General features: G+C 30.8%; 4 non-coding genes across 4 annotated transcripts; all 4 read right to left on the bottom strand.

Annotated features, from left to right (window-relative positions):
- Window positions 1–2,934: 2,934 nt before the first annotated feature.
- Trnay-gua lies at window positions 2,935–3,026 on the bottom strand. Its single transcript is given in 2 exon segments — window positions 2,935–2,970; window positions 2,990–3,026. It is a non-coding gene; the product is annotated as a tRNA-Tyr (tRNA).
- Window positions 3,027–5,908: 2,882 nt separating this feature from the next.
- On the bottom strand, window positions 5,909–5,999 carry Trnay-gua. The gene is given in 2 exon segments: window positions 5,909–5,944; window positions 5,963–5,999. It is a non-coding gene; the product is annotated as a tRNA-Tyr (tRNA).
- Window positions 6,000–7,922: 1,923 nt separating this feature from the next.
- Window positions 7,923–8,014, bottom strand: Trnay-gua. Its single transcript is given in 2 exon segments — window positions 7,923–7,958; window positions 7,978–8,014. It is a non-coding gene; the product is annotated as a tRNA-Tyr (tRNA).
- A 580-nt stretch (window positions 8,015–8,594) lies between these two features.
- Window positions 8,595–8,683, bottom strand: Trnay-gua. The gene is given in 2 exon segments: window positions 8,595–8,630; window positions 8,647–8,683. It is a non-coding gene; the product is annotated as a tRNA-Tyr (tRNA).
- Window positions 8,684–17,615: the final 8,932 nt, after the last annotated feature.

Below are 17,615 nucleotides of genomic sequence, written 5' to 3'. Positions count from 1 at the left end.
TTAGTCACAAATAACATATTTATCAGCTCCATTGTATATCATTACATGGAATCATTTTAAATTAGTTATGGCAAGTCAAGCTGAATTATTGAATTAATCAAACAATGCAGTTGACACAGCTCATGATACTTGTAATACATTTCAAAATTATATTTATGATTTGTGATGATCATTCCGAACAATAAGTTTACAATAGCACATCGAAAATATGATTAGGAAATGTAATTGTTTACTAATCGACAACAAGTTCTGTTACTGGATCTTCATGGACCTAATCACATATATTACAGAAAAATATACCAACCAAGTTAAAACAACTGACAAAGATTTACCATGATCCTAATCATCAAGTTACGTTTTTACAAGATCAATTTAGAAAGGTAATTGAGCATTTTCTCCAAACATATTGAGAAGGAGTGCTAGGAGATTAAGATACCAGCAGAATGGCGATCGCTACTTGACAATGCCAGCATATCGGTACCAAGGAGCACCAGGGTCAATTATGATAATAATGTGCACTGATACAGATGCGCCTATTTACAGAGTAACTGAATAGAAGAATCATTGCATATTGATGTTGTTAATCAGAAACCTTGAAGGAATCTTTAAGGTCAATAACAATCTCAGAGGTTAAAGTTAATAGATTTTTTTTCATTTATACAAAAGAGATGTTAGACGAGAAGTCATAGGTTAAAAATTGTGAGAACATTTATGTAGTCAATAAGGCAATTATTATAGAGCTATAAAACTTGAAGTAGAAAAGGAAACATTAACACAAATTATAGTAATCACTCGAGGATTATAGTACGCTATAAACAAAACTAACTTATAAATATTGCCCATAATATTTCTACGTTCTTGGAAATAGTAACCACTTGACGTTTCATCAAAACAACTCATTGTTTTAATTAAAACTATGTAAATAATTATGATTCACACGACAAAGCATACATTCAACGATGCCGGTGCATGTTTTTGAGCAACACGCACATAACAGATGATACTAATTCAAGATGAGGAAAAAAACTAGATTAGTTTTTTTACCTATGATTCATTCGTTGAGTAAAAATCAGAGATGACAAATTCGTACGAGATTCCGATCCATAAATAGCAATTTATCATAAAAAGTTAATAATATTTATATTACATAGCATGAAATATATTCTAATTAATTATATCTGATGGTACACAAATGTCTACTGCTGTATTAATTTACATTAAATTAGTATATAGACTATCCACATGCATACAGTTATGCATAATCGCTACATCGATTAGTCTAAACGCAGATGTTTACAACGATTGTTCGCATTCCTTGCATTGCTAATCACATTTTCCCAGAATGGACTACCGAATTATTTGCATTATATTTTCAGAATTTATTAGGTCATTAGACTTTACGATAATTTGTGCAATGGCGTCAATTCTTTGAAAAAATCAATTAATCATATTTATCTTACAGCGGAATTTCGCAATAAAAGATACATCTTTCACATTGCCATCTGCGCCGTTCATTTTTTAACTGGAATCAGCACGATTATACCAATCGTATTTAGAACACAGACGTGACTCATGTGAATGATAAAATTATATACATATATAGAATACATTCTAAACGTGAAACCAGCGTCGCGACTTGCTGCGACATATTTACACATCGCTTTACAGTAATAAGATAATAAAATAATGACAAGTCACATCGTATAAATTAATGATAAGGATAATAAACTGGGCTTGGAAATAAATGCAATTAAATTGTACTTTGGATTGTGAGGATATAAATCATTAACTATGTAGGTATTTGAATGCCAGCCTCACCTGTGTTTATAAATTGAACAGTACAACAAACAATCCGTGAAAGGTTTACAAACGCAACTGTTAATTTGATACTGATCTTCTAAAAATTGCAAAGGTCCTGCAAAATCCTTGAACCCGACTTATGTCAACGACATCATCTTCGGCGCGTCCGAGCATTTAAAGCCTTTGACATCATATGCTTTTCTTTGTCACTTTAGCAAAGTGTCATAATGATAATGAAAAGCACTTCACGACTCATCGGTCCGGTTCTACTCACTCCATACGAATAAACATACACATACTAGAGACTCTGTTCGAACTTTGAACAAATATCGTGTTTGTTGCATATAAACCGCAAGTGCAAATATTATTGTTGAGAACTGAATAGGACGCTAAATAGCCATTGTTAAATTTAGACGCACTGGAGTACGTTTCATATGGGTTTTACTTTTCTTATTCTTACATGGAAATAATAACCATATGTAAAATAATTCTTAATAATCCAATTAACAAACTGGTGGCGCATGACATCGTGCCTTATAAAATTTAAAAAAATAAATATACATGTATTTGAAAATTCTGAATTTTTTTGATTTTTTTTTTTCAAAGTGATCACGCGTGCCTTCCCAAAAATTTAATCAATTATTCGTTCCGTTAATACAAGTGAAATGTTTATCGAATCATTCGAATCGGATGCTCCGTTCTCTCCAAAAATTGAATTGCCACTATCTGCACTTTTTGTCCCGTAACTTCGAAACAGCTGGACCTGTTTTTGCCAAAACCTTATCAGCACGTCTCCCCATCAATAGAAATCGAATGTCGAAAGATCGAAACTTTTGATCAATCAAATCGGTTGGTCCGCTCTCTCAAAATCGTGGAAAAAATGGTATCGCACATACATAGACTCACCCATCCCCACACACATTTCTACGGTATGCTAAAATGTTCAGAAATCTTTGAAACATAAAGATAATCAAAGATTTTCATTTTCGATTTTTACGGGAAGTTAAAAATAAGATAAAGCACAAAACTCAAATTATATACTGTGTTTCAGGTTATCATGTTGATTAGGTGTTTCCTAATCACAAATTAAAAGTAACTATTCGCGATCGTTTTCAGCCTAAAATAAAAATAATATCCTTCGAACCGGATTTGAACCAGTGACCTATGGATTTCTGCTTATTATTATCATCTACAGTCCACCGCTCTACCAACTGAGCTATCGAAGGTGCTTGTCGTTATTTATTGCATGCATACTTTCTACAAAGTTCTGTCAATAATAATATTTCATGAACAATTATTTTAACAGAAATTCACACAATATTTCATTTACAATCTTCACATTGGACATGCTTTCTAGAAGCAAAAATATAGAAAACCGTTTCGAGTTTTATTGACAATAAAGATAAAGCATTATAAATAGTTATGGTTGAAACTGCATATAATATTTTACATTTTTAACAAGAAATTCCTGTTACAAGTAAAATATGTAATAAGGACAATTGCGGAAAGATTTAAAGGAATAAAATCTTCTGATCTTGTTATTTGTTTTACCAATAAAATAGATTCGTATTAGAAGTATCGTAAGATATGCTATGCCATCCTAACTTGATGTATACTTTATTTGTATAGTAAGAACATAAAAAAGAAAAAACCGTAATAACTTTGAACATCAGGGAAGCCATTAGTCCTTTTGTGTAATACATTGTATTCTCGTAGGGGAGAGGTCCGCGTAAATCATTTGACCAACTGTACAAACACGCTTCCATACTATCAAGTACGCCTAGTAAACCAAACATGCCTTGTTTTGTGAATTATTATTTATACGCATTAATTCTGTGAATGTATCATGCGAGATTGTTTAACAATATCGCCAAGTTGATAAGTTATGAATAATTTTAAATTATGTTTCCTCATTTGTATATATACCGATACAAGCATAAGGGCGTGGCGAATAATTTATAGTAACAGGACATGATAAATTTATACAGTTTATAACTGGATTAGCATCTATAAAACGAGAGTATGGAATAATAATCATCAAAGTAAAAATAAATATTTTTGTAACTTTCTGAAATTTATTGGTAGAGAACAATAAGGCCAATGTTAAAAACACAATTCGTAAATTTAACCGAAATTATGTAAATATAAAAACAATGCTCGAGTCTGATGTGAGATGAGTCATGCAGTCAGATTGAAAGTGAATTCAAGCGTAGTGAAGTACCAAATAACGGACGTGTAAATCCTCGCAGACACCAAACAACCAAAGAAAGGCAGACTGCAAATGATTCGCCAAAGTAATAAAAGGATTTTACGGTCGTCTACACCTAAATGAACACTGAGGAGGGGATACTTCTCAGAACATTGCAAATTTTTATATAATTGCGATTTATGCTCTTCTCTCTAATCTGCAGCTTAGTGAAATGACACACGTTATTCGAAGAGTCTAATTGTTTACAAGTAAAAAGAACCATTTTGTATTAAAATTGATATGCTGAGCACAACGTGATAGTTTGGTAATCGCGGCACGTTGGGATTGAATGGTAGAAACCGTGTCGAGGAGCAACGGTTTTAACAAATAAAATAAAAAGTTAAGAATAAACTAAAAAAATCCCATAAATGCGCTTCCAACGAGATGCAAGACGCACACATATAACAAGAAGCATGACTTGTGGGCCACCGCAGTACGTGTGTTCGCAAAATCTTCTCCTCCCGCATATATTTACATATAAATAGGTGTATTTTCAAAGGAATTTCAATCTTATTATTATATTTTATGTCGAAGCCTTTATCCTACGCCACAAACCGTTTTTTATTGCTGTCTATACGATTCGCTTAGATCTTAATGGTCAATATTAGTGGTTCTCAAGTCTACTCGATTTGGAACTACACAACGAACAAGTACGACATAAAAATTATTTAAAAAACATGCATTTGTGAAAACATTAATTTGTGATTCTAATTATACTGATTGCATATTGCTAAAAATATGAATTTAATATATAACATTAACATAAAAAAACATTTATGAAAACATTAATTTGTGATTCCAATCATACGGATTGCATATTGCTAAAAATATGAATTTAATATATAACATTAACATAAAAAACACTATTATGTATATAATAGTGTATCTGTATTAGAAAATACTGATAAAATTAATCTTGATACAAAAATTGGAAAAAAATGTATTTAGAATTTTAAGAATACTTACTATCGAACGATCCAAATATTGTTAGATAATGTTTTCAACTTGTACTAAAACACTATTAGTGGCACCCACGATTATTAACAATAAACAATTTATTAACTTTGCGTTAGTTTCAATGAAACCTATAAACATACAATCGGGGTTGTATCCACTCTGCTACGTTCGTATTCACGTCTGCATAGATATACTAACTAGGAATTAAATATCGTAACGGGCGTTATCACATATATTTACCACATGCACATTTTATTCGCGTTTGCGACAAATATAAACAATCCGTTATAAAAGAACAAACTAGTTTCACTAGTATATAAATTCTATTACTACTAAAATATATTAAAATTATCTAATAATTCTATTAATAACAAGCGTGCACTGCAGCTTCTGGCAAGCGACTGAGAGAACACAGAACTACACGGCAAGCAAAGCCGGCCGGATGGCTGCGAGGCGTGCTCGCCAGGCTTGCGCGATTGCAGACGAAGCGCGCATTGTGTAGTGTAGTGCCCGCACATGTTGTACAAATGCCGTACCAAGTGAGAAACGCAAAACGACCCTTCTTTTGAAAACTCGCCAATATAGATCCACGTAGTGCCATATGCATATTTTGAACACACAGACCTAAAATTCTAATAAAAAGGGCAAAAGCAAGCGTAACACAGTGGCTCGCCAGGTAGCGCTGCCCACTAATAAGGTAAGTAAACCGAAATATCGATCTAGTCTCCTGGCAGTGCAGTAGGTGCGGCAGAGTAGACAAGAAAAATAATATAAAATATAAACAATTAACGTTGTTTAGATGTTCTTTGTCAGCTAAATATCCGAGTAGGTGATTTATCCTAACGATTCAAATGTAAAACTTCCTATTTTCATTTAAAATACAAATTAGCAAATAAAAAATAATCCTTCGAACCGGATTTGAACCAGTGACCTATGGATTACCGCTTTAATTTAATTCTACAGTCCACCGCTCTACCAACTGAGCTATCGAAGGTACGAATACGAATTATTCACTTCTGAATTACTTTCACCACGCCATGAAGCAAAAACTGTATCAGAACAATCTCTCGAGTGGCTCCACGAAAAAGCCACTGTTTAACTGCGCTAATAATGCTAAGACGTATCTTGGGCATCAATGTAAAATAAGGAATGAAAATTGGCTAATATTTTTTTTCTACTCTTGAAATCGTGCCAACACGTTGCAACCATTGCTCTATTACTCAATTATATTAACACGTTAATCGCCATGATAATAGAAAAAAAATCACATGGGCCTTGGAAATTTTCTTAGATAATTTAGTTAAAAATGTATCAAAAACATTATTTTTTTAGGTCTCGCATATATAACTGACCTGGTTCCTATATAAAAACTTTTTGTTTCATAGGCCAAGAAATTCTCTCCCAGGGTTTGTCCTTGACAGGCCAAGTTCTGCAAAGGTATCGTTTGCATCGTTTGTATCACCATGGCCTTTTACCAAATCGTGTATGTCAGACATATATGCCTGAAATGGCTCATGTAGAACTTCTTAGCATTAGACAATTGTGACTGGCATTGCGATTAACGTGTTAATATACAAGTGAATTTAGCAATTATATTTTACTAAATACTGAAACAACGTGACAATTCCATGACTCCAACGCTAGCTACTTGGTTTTCATGTCCTATGACAGTAAACCTGTACTATCTTATCGAATTGCGACTAATTACGAAAAGAATTTCTTTTAAAAATTGAATTATATCCGTCCTTTTTTATCGCAACTAGTTATTTTCGAATTTTTGTCATTATATCAGATTGCATGAAAAGGAAAAGCCGTGAGTCATTGGGCGTAAATACTACGTACACACGTAGGTATCAGACAGTCAGTCAATTGTGAGGGAGAATGAATGGGCGCCGTTGAACTGGGGTAGAAAACTGTCGCTGCGAGAGGGTTTCGAAGCCATAAGCGTACCCTCAGATATGTTAAATAATAATAAAATTGTGACAGGTTATTTATAGTCCACTGGGTAAAAAAATATTGTGCAAAATATTTACTGTATTACATTTACATCAAACAACCAAGTTTTAAATAGTAAAACTGAAAATGATAAAATTTCGGACACTAAAATATTGCTACCTTAACAGTTACAAAAAATTTTAATAAATAAAAAAAATATTGCTTTTAATGAAAATAGGTTTCATTTCCCATTGAACAAAAAAAAACTGAACTATTTTCTTTATTAATCAGAAACAATTGTGAGTCACTGGGAATACCCTCTTGATATTTTCAACGTGCTAGACAGAGGGTGTGTGTAATGCAACCCCCGCACGTACTCAAAACTAATACAAACGCCATTATTTACATAGACTATACACTCATACATTAAAATTTGTATCGTTCAAAAAACCCGATCTACAACTAAGGCTAGAGGGGTTTGATGGCGTGCTACACGTGTTTAATATCAATTTGAAATTATTGCCATTATGGTTAATAATAATCATTGTTAACATAAAAAAAAGTTTTATAAGATTATTTCTGACAAATATGATGGTTGAATGTCGTTTATAGTACCAATTCATTGCATAAATCTGTGCTGTTTATTCAACTAGAATTGCAGCCTTCAATCAGTAGAACGCTATTCATGTAAGATTAGAATTCTTGACTGGCAGATTGTTGCAATATTATTATCGTCAATATATATTTGTCCTCGGCAGATTTTAACGCGTAGTTGTACAAGTGAATAAAGAAAATCAGTACTTGATAATAATTGGTGATGATAATAAATTGATGATAATAAATCTTAACACTTAAGATGGAACAAATCCAATCAAAAATTTTTGAAGGGTAAAAAATTGTCATACATTCAATTTTCTTACTAATACGTAACATGGTTTAATTATAATAAATGCGTCTATTAACTTAAAAAATACAAAAATAATCCTTCGAACCGGATTTGAACCAGTGACCTATGGATCTCTGCTTATTATTATCATCTACAGTCCACCGCTCTACCAACTGAGCTATCGAAGGTATGAATAAACATTAAATAAACTGGAGCACTTTCTCCGTACTAAACATTTTAAAAACCAAATTAACCATATTACTATTACTAACTGAACTCTATTATAACTGATAGTTTCAACATCCTACTAAATTGAATTCCTCAAGGTAGGGTTCAAATTATATCGTGCATCAAAATCTGATTTAATCGCCTATTTGGGTCGTGTAAAGTGTAAGTAGGGAAGCACAGGTATTCATAATGAAGCGCCAGAACTTCAGCAGTTTATCTCGACTTTTTTCCCTCAATGTTGGTTATGGTACAATTTAAGGAAATTGCCCACTGGAATTTAGGTCAAAAATCACGTAAAACATTAAACTCAGAAGCGCTTTAGCGTTAATGACTCAACTTATTTTAAAATGTAGATTCTTTGTTTAGATAATGAGCATTTTTCCTAAAAAGCTATAAAATAAACGATTGTTGAAATATTTTTGTTAATTGAAAAATGTAATCTATAGGAGTGTTTCCACTTCTAATAAATGTTTTAAAATCGCATCTAAAATACTTATAACAAATATACGTTATGATTTTCCAAAATTTGTCAAAAAAATATCCTTCGAACCGGATTTGAACCAGTGACCTATGGATTACTGACTTTATCAAACTACAGTCCACCGCTCTACCAACTGAGCTATCGAAGGTACATTCACAAAATTCAGAAGCACTCTTGTAATTGAATCAACGAGACAAATCTTAATAAATGCAACAATTTTTTAATCAAACTCTCCATTATCGTCTTTTTGCAAGATTGTGTGACAAGGTTTTTACAACATAGCGTCTTGTGGTGTTGTAATAGTTTAATGCACTTTAGCGCAACATTATATAATCGCAATACTATGGATAGAGTAAGAGGTGATATTACAGCATAATGTCTAACGTGTTTGCGGTCATACTACTATTTGAGAGTTGATTTCTATATGCATATACACAATTCGCGGTTTATTGTTGTTACACCCCCCTTATAATGCTTTTTTGATATTATATTGCTTTGCGATGGATACCGCAGGGGATTTGAGATCATAAAAATAATAGGGCATAAATAAGAACTTCGCTTTGTAAAACATTACTAGCATTTTGTTGAATACTAATGATGGTTGATTTTTTATTGCAGGGGAAATTGAAGTAATTATTGTTGGTTAGATTACGAAACTCGTAAGAATATTCTTATTAGTAGAATATAAAAATCCAAGTGAGCATACATTTATGTGGTCAAAATTGCAAGACCTGAAAGCCAAAACGCACTAAAAAGTGAGTTCTAGTAACCTTAGCTTATTAATATCAATTATGATTAAAATATATTACTTTTATTCATCGGCAGATTTATGAAAAAGCAGTTAAATCAGTGGTTTCCAATCTTTTTGTACTTAATGTTTCTAACAATCTGTGACGGTTGAGCTCGTTTTCAAGCAAATATTTTCTCAAACCGTTAGTTGTTTTTTAAATCACTGAGCAAGATCGATAATTTGGATTTAAGACAGTTGCTATAGAAAAATCCAGTTCAACACATTGGTAATATGTTACATATTGCAATAGAACTTCTGAAAGTTGGTCCTTGCACCCCACAGTTTGGTAACCACTGATTTAAATATTCTTTGTATTAAGACACAGATACAAGAACTAATTTATCGTATCAATGCTCTTTCATCTTTTTGAAATTAAAATTGACTGATGATAGCGTCATAAATTTGTTCATCAAGAAAGTTTCAAATGTCTTTTTTTTTCAAAGTTTCAAATGAATTTGCCTGATAAATTACGTTTTGCCTGATCTTACATACAAAAGAACGATTTGACTGACATTCATACATACATGCATTGCTAGAACAATGAGTTTTGAACCGCAAGAATGTTTATCAAATATAATATGCTGATGGCTGTTTGTTTATCGTTCACAAGAGGACAATACGATCATCATATTACTCTAATGTGACTGTTGTCTCTGTTGACCGGAAATATGGGACGTGACTCACAAACACATTCGAACTCGAAATCACGTATAAAAGGTGTTCTTCATTCGATATAAAAAACATTAGCGTGTATTTTGTGTATAAATAACGTATAATGATGTACATTTTTTTTTTTTTTTTTTTTATTTGTATATTTATTAATCAATCAATAATACAATTATTTCAATACATTGTAATCTTAAAACTATAATCAACATAATCTGAATTGCTTAAAGCAAAATTTTAATTTATTTAAAAACAAAATATATATTTATTACTGCCAAACTCCTTCCTAGTCATCCTTTTTCTTCTAATTTCGTTCAGAAAATCGTATAGTGATTTATTTTTCTCCAAATTATACCATACTGTGGCAGAAACAAACCACAGTAAAGCTCTTTGCTTTTCACTATTTTTTAGTTTGATTTCAAAAATATTTTTAATGTCCATTTTTTGTAAGTCTATACCACAAGTTGTTTTGATTTTTTCCGTGGTCCATTTCCAAATTGTTGCAGCCATTCCACATTCTTGTATTTTATGTTGAATTGAATCATTTTTTTGGCAAAAATTGCATTTGTTATCAGTTGTTATCTTATGTCTTAATAAGCGGTCTTTTGTTGCAATTTTTTCATTTAATACAAGATATGTTTTGGATCGCCATAAAGATGGAATATATTTATTAGATATATTTTTCCAGATTATATTCCAATTCAGATCTGGGTATTTCCCTTCAATTGGATTTATAATTATAATTTTATTCAATTCAGAATAAATATGTTTTGTTGTGATATTTATATCATTATATTTTATCACCAACTTTATAATTTCTCTGTATACTGTGGGAATTTGAAATATGTGATCTTGATTGTTTATTTTTAATATATAATTCAATATTAAATTTTTGTTTTCGCAATTTTCTCCATTTATGATTTTTATAAAGTTCCTGGTGATAAGTGCATCTGCTTTGTTCTCTACATTAATGAGGTTTAATCCACCTTCTTCATACTTTTTTTCCATTTGTTTTCTTTGAATTTTATATAAATGGTTTTGCCATATAAATTCATTCACTATATTCTGAATTTCTTTAATTATAATCTTTGGAGCAGTTAAGATTTGCGCAACATACCACAATTTTGATAATGCATATATATTCACAAATCTTACTCTCTGAATCAGATTGAAGCTTCTACTTTTTCCGTTATATAATATATTTCTGACACTATTTTTTACTTTATTCCAGTTTTCCATGGTTGTATCTTCCAAATTCCTTCGAAATGTTAATCCTAAAACCTTAATTCTATCAGTTATTTCTATGTTTGTATTTATTTGCCTGCTTCTCCAATTCCTACTTCTAAAATTTTAGTTTTGGATTCATTTATGGTGAGATTTGAAGCTTTTTTATAGTGTTCTAAAATATGTTTAATCATTTCCAGTTCATTTATATTTCTCATAATTATAGTCACGTCATCAGCATATGCAAAAATATGATTTGTTCTATTTAATGTTTTGTGAAAAGTCCTAATTAGCGGTTCTAAAACAATACTAAATAGTAACATTGATAATGGGCATCCTTGTCTTATAGATTGTTCAATTCGAAAATTTTTTGTTGTGTATCCATTTATTAAGACTTTTGACTTCGACAAACTATAATAATTTTTAACAAAATTAATAACTTTTGATGGAAAATTCATTTTATTCATTATTTGGAAAAGAAATGTATGTGATACCGTATCAAAAGCTTTTTGGAAATCGATATTCATAATTCCCATGTTTTCATTTTGCGTTATATCACAACACTCTATGGAAGATCTTATTCCTTCTAAATTATATGAGATATTTTTATTCGGTATACCACATGTTTGCTCACTACCTAATATTTTACTAATTTTAAACTTTATTCTGTTAGCAAGAATTTTATTTAGTATTTTTATATCACAATTCAAAAGAGTTATCGGCCTATAGTTTTTTATAGTATGTTCTTTGCCTTTTGGTATTAAGGTGATTATCCCTTCGAATAGCCGTTGATTTCTAACATCTTGAAAAATTTTATTCAATATATTTAAAAAATCATTTTTTATGATTTCTATATGATACTTATAAAATTCATATGGTATTCCATCGGGTCCTGGTGTCCTGTTGTTACTCATACTCTGTATTACCTCACATAATTCATCGATTGTTATCTCTTTATTGAGGTCTTCTGCATCAGTTGTTGTTAGAAATTTTGTAATATTTTGTAATAACATTATTTGGTGTTTTTCTGAAGAATCTTGGATTTTAAAGCTTTCTTCAAAATAATTTTCAACATGTTCCAAATGTCTTTCGTTTTTGTAAATATTTCTTCATTATTTTTTAACTCCTTTATATACGAACTGTTTTTGTTTTTGATATCTCTAGCGTAACTAAATAACGACGCATTTTCATATTCATCAATAGTCTTAATTTTACTCCTTATCATTGTTCCATTTAAATACTTTTTTTGCATTAATATGATCCTTGTTTTTAATTCTCTAATTTGTTCCGTTAAATCTTCTCCGCTATTTTCTTTCTGTGACATATCTATTAACAATTCTTGCATATTGTTAATAGTTTGTCTTCTCATGTTTGCTGCATCAATTGCCATCGATTTGAATAATCTTTTAATTGTTGGCTTCATTTGATAAATCCACCAACTTATTACGTCATTTTTATATTTATATGTATTTTTATTTTTATTGTATATTTCTTGAAAAATATTTGTCGAGTTTTTCAACGTTTCTGTATTCAATTTCCATATTCCTTTTCCATAAATTGGTAATTTATAATCAGTTTTATATTTTATTTTAAGCATATGGTGATCACTAACACTTACCGGAATTATTTCTGTATTCTTAATTGTATCCGCAATATTTTTAGATACATATGCTCTGTCTATCCTAGATTTTGTAGAATGTCTTACGAAGGTAAATTCACTAAATTTCCATACTGCTTTTCCCATGTATCTTTAAGATCCAGTTGTTGAACTAATCTATTTAAACCATTACAGAAATTTGTGTAATTACCTTGCTGGTCTTTTGCATTTATCACGCAATTGAAATCTCCTATTAAAATCAATCTACTGTTATCGACTATATGTGGCAGTATATCATTTTCAAAGAAGGAATTTCGAATGTTTCTATTTTTGCTTCCAGATGGAGCATAAATACAAATAATTCTATTTTTGTCAATAGTGATTGATGTTATTCTTCCATCAGTTGATAATACAGGATTTTCTACAGCAATTGTATTCCGGTATATGATCGCCGTACCTCTTTCAATGTTTTGATTATTATGCAATACATCATAACCAAAACATGAAATTTTTAAATTCGACGGTACTTCTTGTAGACACGCCACGTCTACATCAAAGTCTCTTAATATTTTCCTGATTATGTTAATTTTGGTAACAGAATATGAAGCACAAATATTAAGGCTAATTATTGTCCTTGTTACATTCATTAGAATTTTTTAATGATGGTATTGGTACTTTATCTACTATTTTTCTAATTTTTTCGTGTTGGTCCATTAGTGTTTCCATCATTGTTTTATGTTTTTTACATTCTGTTCTGTTGGTTTTTTCTGAATCAATATTCGCATTTATAATACTTGCTAGTATTATTGCGGAGTTCGGATCATTTTCAGTGTTTATATTTTCTGCAATAATGTCCATATTCATCGGCTCGTCATCGTTTTGTTCTATTATTTTATTTTGATTTATGTTTGTTGCTTTATCTGGTTTAACTACTGGTACTGATTCTTGGTTTACTGTTGGTACTATTTCTATGTCTTGTAATAATATTTCGTCTCCATCTTTATTTCCTGTTATTTCGCTGTATAATTTTTTCTTATTTTCACTGTTTTTTCTTTTTTCACATTGGCTGATTATGTGCGTTGTTTCAAAACAATACGCACATGTTTTCGGCTGGTTATAATATGTAATTAACGCTTTATCGCCATTAATGTGAATAAAAGATGGAATGGGCTTTTCCAGAATCATGTCCACTAATCTTGTTCCTGTTAAAAATTTCTTATTCGTATCATCTATACTCCTTTTAGGGCTACTCACATATTCGTTCTGAATGTTTTTAACAGTACCATATTTAGATAGATGCAACCCAATTGTCTCGTTATTTGTTTCAAAGGGAATTCTATATACTCTAATTCTTGTAAATTTGTCATCTGCATATTTTATTTTTATATTATTATATTCGTTATTTGCCATTGGGATCTTATTGTTGTCAATACCGTTTTCTATTAAATTCTGGCAAATCTCTAATTTATTGAATTTTATATATATGCCTTTCGGCGTCGTTTGATAACCGATCATTTCGTTTTCTAAATGTTCTAAACTCTTAAATATCCATAGATATATTTCTTTCGCATTGGGTCGCAATTTTTTTTCTTCAAATTGCACCCAAATTGTATTATAACGTTGCACCATTTTTCGAATTGTCCCCGTTCCGAACGGGGCTCGCTCACTATAAAAACGGGTTTGTTTACATGCGCTGTGTTATGTTCTTGTTTTCTATTCACTTCACTTTATTCAAATTTAACTATATATTTACCTGAATATTATTTCGATGTGCACTGTTCGAAAGTCAGATTTCGACTCAAATTTATCGTATCAATGCTCTTTCATCTTTTTGAAATTAAAATTGACTGATGATAGCGTCATAAATTTGTTCATCAAGAAAGTTTCAAATGTCTTTTTTTTTCAAAGTTTCAAATGAATTTGCCTGATAATTACGTTTTGCCTGATCTTACATACAAAAGAACGATTTGACTGACATTCATACATACATGCATTGCTAGAACAATGAGTTTTGAACCGCAAGAATGTTTATCAAATATAATATGCTGATGGCTGTTTGTTTATCGTTCACAAGAGGACAATACGATCATCATATTACTCTAATGTGACTGTTGTCTCTGTTGACCGGAAATATGGGACGTGACTCACAAACACATTCGAACTCGAAATCACGTATAAAAGGTGTTCTTCATTCGATATAAAAAACATTAGCGTGTATTTTGTGTATAAATAACGTATAATGATGTACATGAGAAAGATGTATGGACCGTAAACAGTAGCATGTAATTTTAAAGGCACAATAATTTGATATGTACAAAGAAACCAACGGTATACACTAGAGAAAACATGATTGCTATATGTAATACGATTAAATCGGCAGAGCTTTGGGGAACAGAAAAAGCTCTGGAATAAAAGAAGAAACAGAAAAATGATAGATGTACGCATAATGAACAACAATATTCTGTTTTAAAGTAATAAAATGAATTAGATTGTTGTGGCGGATTTGTCAGTTAAATGTACAATAATACTCTGCTTAAAGCTACTTCATTTAGCACTGTTTCGGTTCAGAGCTTTTATTTCAGTATATGAGAAAATGTTAAAGATGTCGAAGAAGTAGTTCAAAAAATTAAACGGATAGGCTTTCTATTATAAAGTAAGCAAGAAGAAAAATAAAAATATTGATAGTAATGATTTCAAAGAAAAGCAAATAAAACTCTCAATGTAATGTAAATACTTCTTTGAGCACTATGACTGAAATTATGGAACTTTTTTTTTAAATTTTGACAGAGGTTCAAAAGGTTGGGGTGATATAGATGGCTTATGTACGCAAAGATGCTTTTATGAAAATAAAAAGGTAAAAATGTGAAAAAACAGAAATAAAGATTTGACTGTGTTGGATTCTTATTAACTGCCCGTAGGACAAGTTATAGTAATCGCAAAAAAAAATCGAAAATGAAAATTTTTATAGATCTTTACGTTTCAAAACCTTCTGAACATTTTGGCATACCTTAGAAAAAATGGATGTATGTGTGTATGTGTGTGTGTGCGTGTATGTAAGTATGTGCGGATACAAATTTTCGATTCGTATTGATAAGGAAATGTTCCGATTAGTATTTGGCGAAGGCAGGTCTAGCCGTTCCGAAGATACGGGGCAAAAAGTGCCAAAAACGGTAACTCAGTTTTTACGAGAACGGAGCGTCCAATAATTCAAAAAACATTTTATTTGTATCGACTAAATGAAGAACTGTTAAAATTTTTGGAAAGGCAGATCGAACGACTTTGGAGATATGGAGGAAAAAGTAAAAAAATGAGCCATTTGGCGGTCAAAAATGAACATTAGACATATGCACATCAAATTATCAGATATTTTATAGAGATTTTAACAATAAGTATGAATTTTGTTTACATTCCTATGGGCTCCGTACCAATGTTTACGCATTAGACGGCGACGCGGCGCTTACGCACTTTGATATTTCGTCTTTATGCAGTTATAAGAGTACAATTGCTTTGGAAAAAAGTTCAGAATTTCCAAAATACTTCAAAATAAATTATTTAAGATAGAATGATTTAATATAGTTCGAAATTCTATTAAAAGTTTCAAATCATTAATCAACTTTTATTGATTATTATTATTGATTATTTTGAATTATTCGAATTTTGAATTGCGGTATGGGAAATTCCAGCAATTTGCCTTAAGGCACGATGCCCTAATTGCCTTAAGACAGAATTCCACTTACAGCTAGTTTGTTTTTAAAAGTATATTCATTTATATCATTTTAATTTTAATTTTATATCTATTAATTTTTTTAATAAACAGTTATTAAATTTACTACATAGGCAAATGTTAAGATAGCGTTAATTTAATGGAATATAACCACCACGTTAATCAAGGTATTACTGTACTTCTATGTCCTTTTACCATGAGAAAATTTATACTACACAAAAATGAACTTTTAACCATTCTCTAACCAAATCAATTTGCACAACCGTTTTTAAATTATCCAAAGTGCACCTACCAATAGATTTCCGAAGCACGTGTTCGATATTTGTGTGTTTGTGCACACCATACGCGAAACATTCACTTGTCCCTCTCCCTGCCTTGTGTTTGCCATCGACAAGAATCGAGCAAAAATAAAAAAAAATCTTAGCGGCCAAGAAACGCTTAGGAAAGCTAGGAATATATTAACACAAGCAAACAACGAATAAATGCAAACATATGTATGCAAAATATACGTACAAGTATATAATTCAAATGCTAAGTGGTACAGGGTTAGTTTATTTATTTTTAATACAAATATATAGTTCGGCATTGCTATAACCAACTTATATAATATTACACAAACGTCGTCCAATCTAATTTTATTCCTTTAAACCACGATTTATTGCTAGACTTCATAGTTCAATATGATGGCGAAATATTAAATTGAATATTTCGAAAAGTATTTCCTCAAGCGCTTTTTCTAAACGAGCAAACCGATCAAGGACGTTTTATCAGAAACCAGACACAGGTTTTATGGTTAGAAGAGGAAGAGAGATGTGAAGGGTATGGGGAGCTAAGAATCATATTATATATCAATACTTTTTTACTAAAGCATTTTAGTATATAATTTTATAACGAATATAAAACTAGTGGGGCGCATGACATCGTGCCTTAAGGCAAATTGCTGGAACTTCCCGTACCAAAAATTATTTTTTTTTTAAAAAAGATTAACATTTTTGAAAAAAAAATGACTCTGAAAAAATTAGATTTTTGAGAAACTATAAATTTTTGACAAAAAATTACATTTTTTTGAAAAAAAAAAA

Source organism: Ctenocephalides felis, unplaced genomic scaffold (genome assembly GCF_003426905.1).
Source record: "Ctenocephalides felis isolate EL2017-DRISC unplaced genomic scaffold, ASM342690v1 CF-g0.4_SCAFFOLD_01170, whole genome shotgun sequence".
Lineage (NCBI taxonomy): Eukaryota > Metazoa > Arthropoda > Insecta > Siphonaptera > Pulicidae > Ctenocephalides > Ctenocephalides felis.
This window is presented reverse-complemented; position numbering and strand designations above follow the sequence as displayed.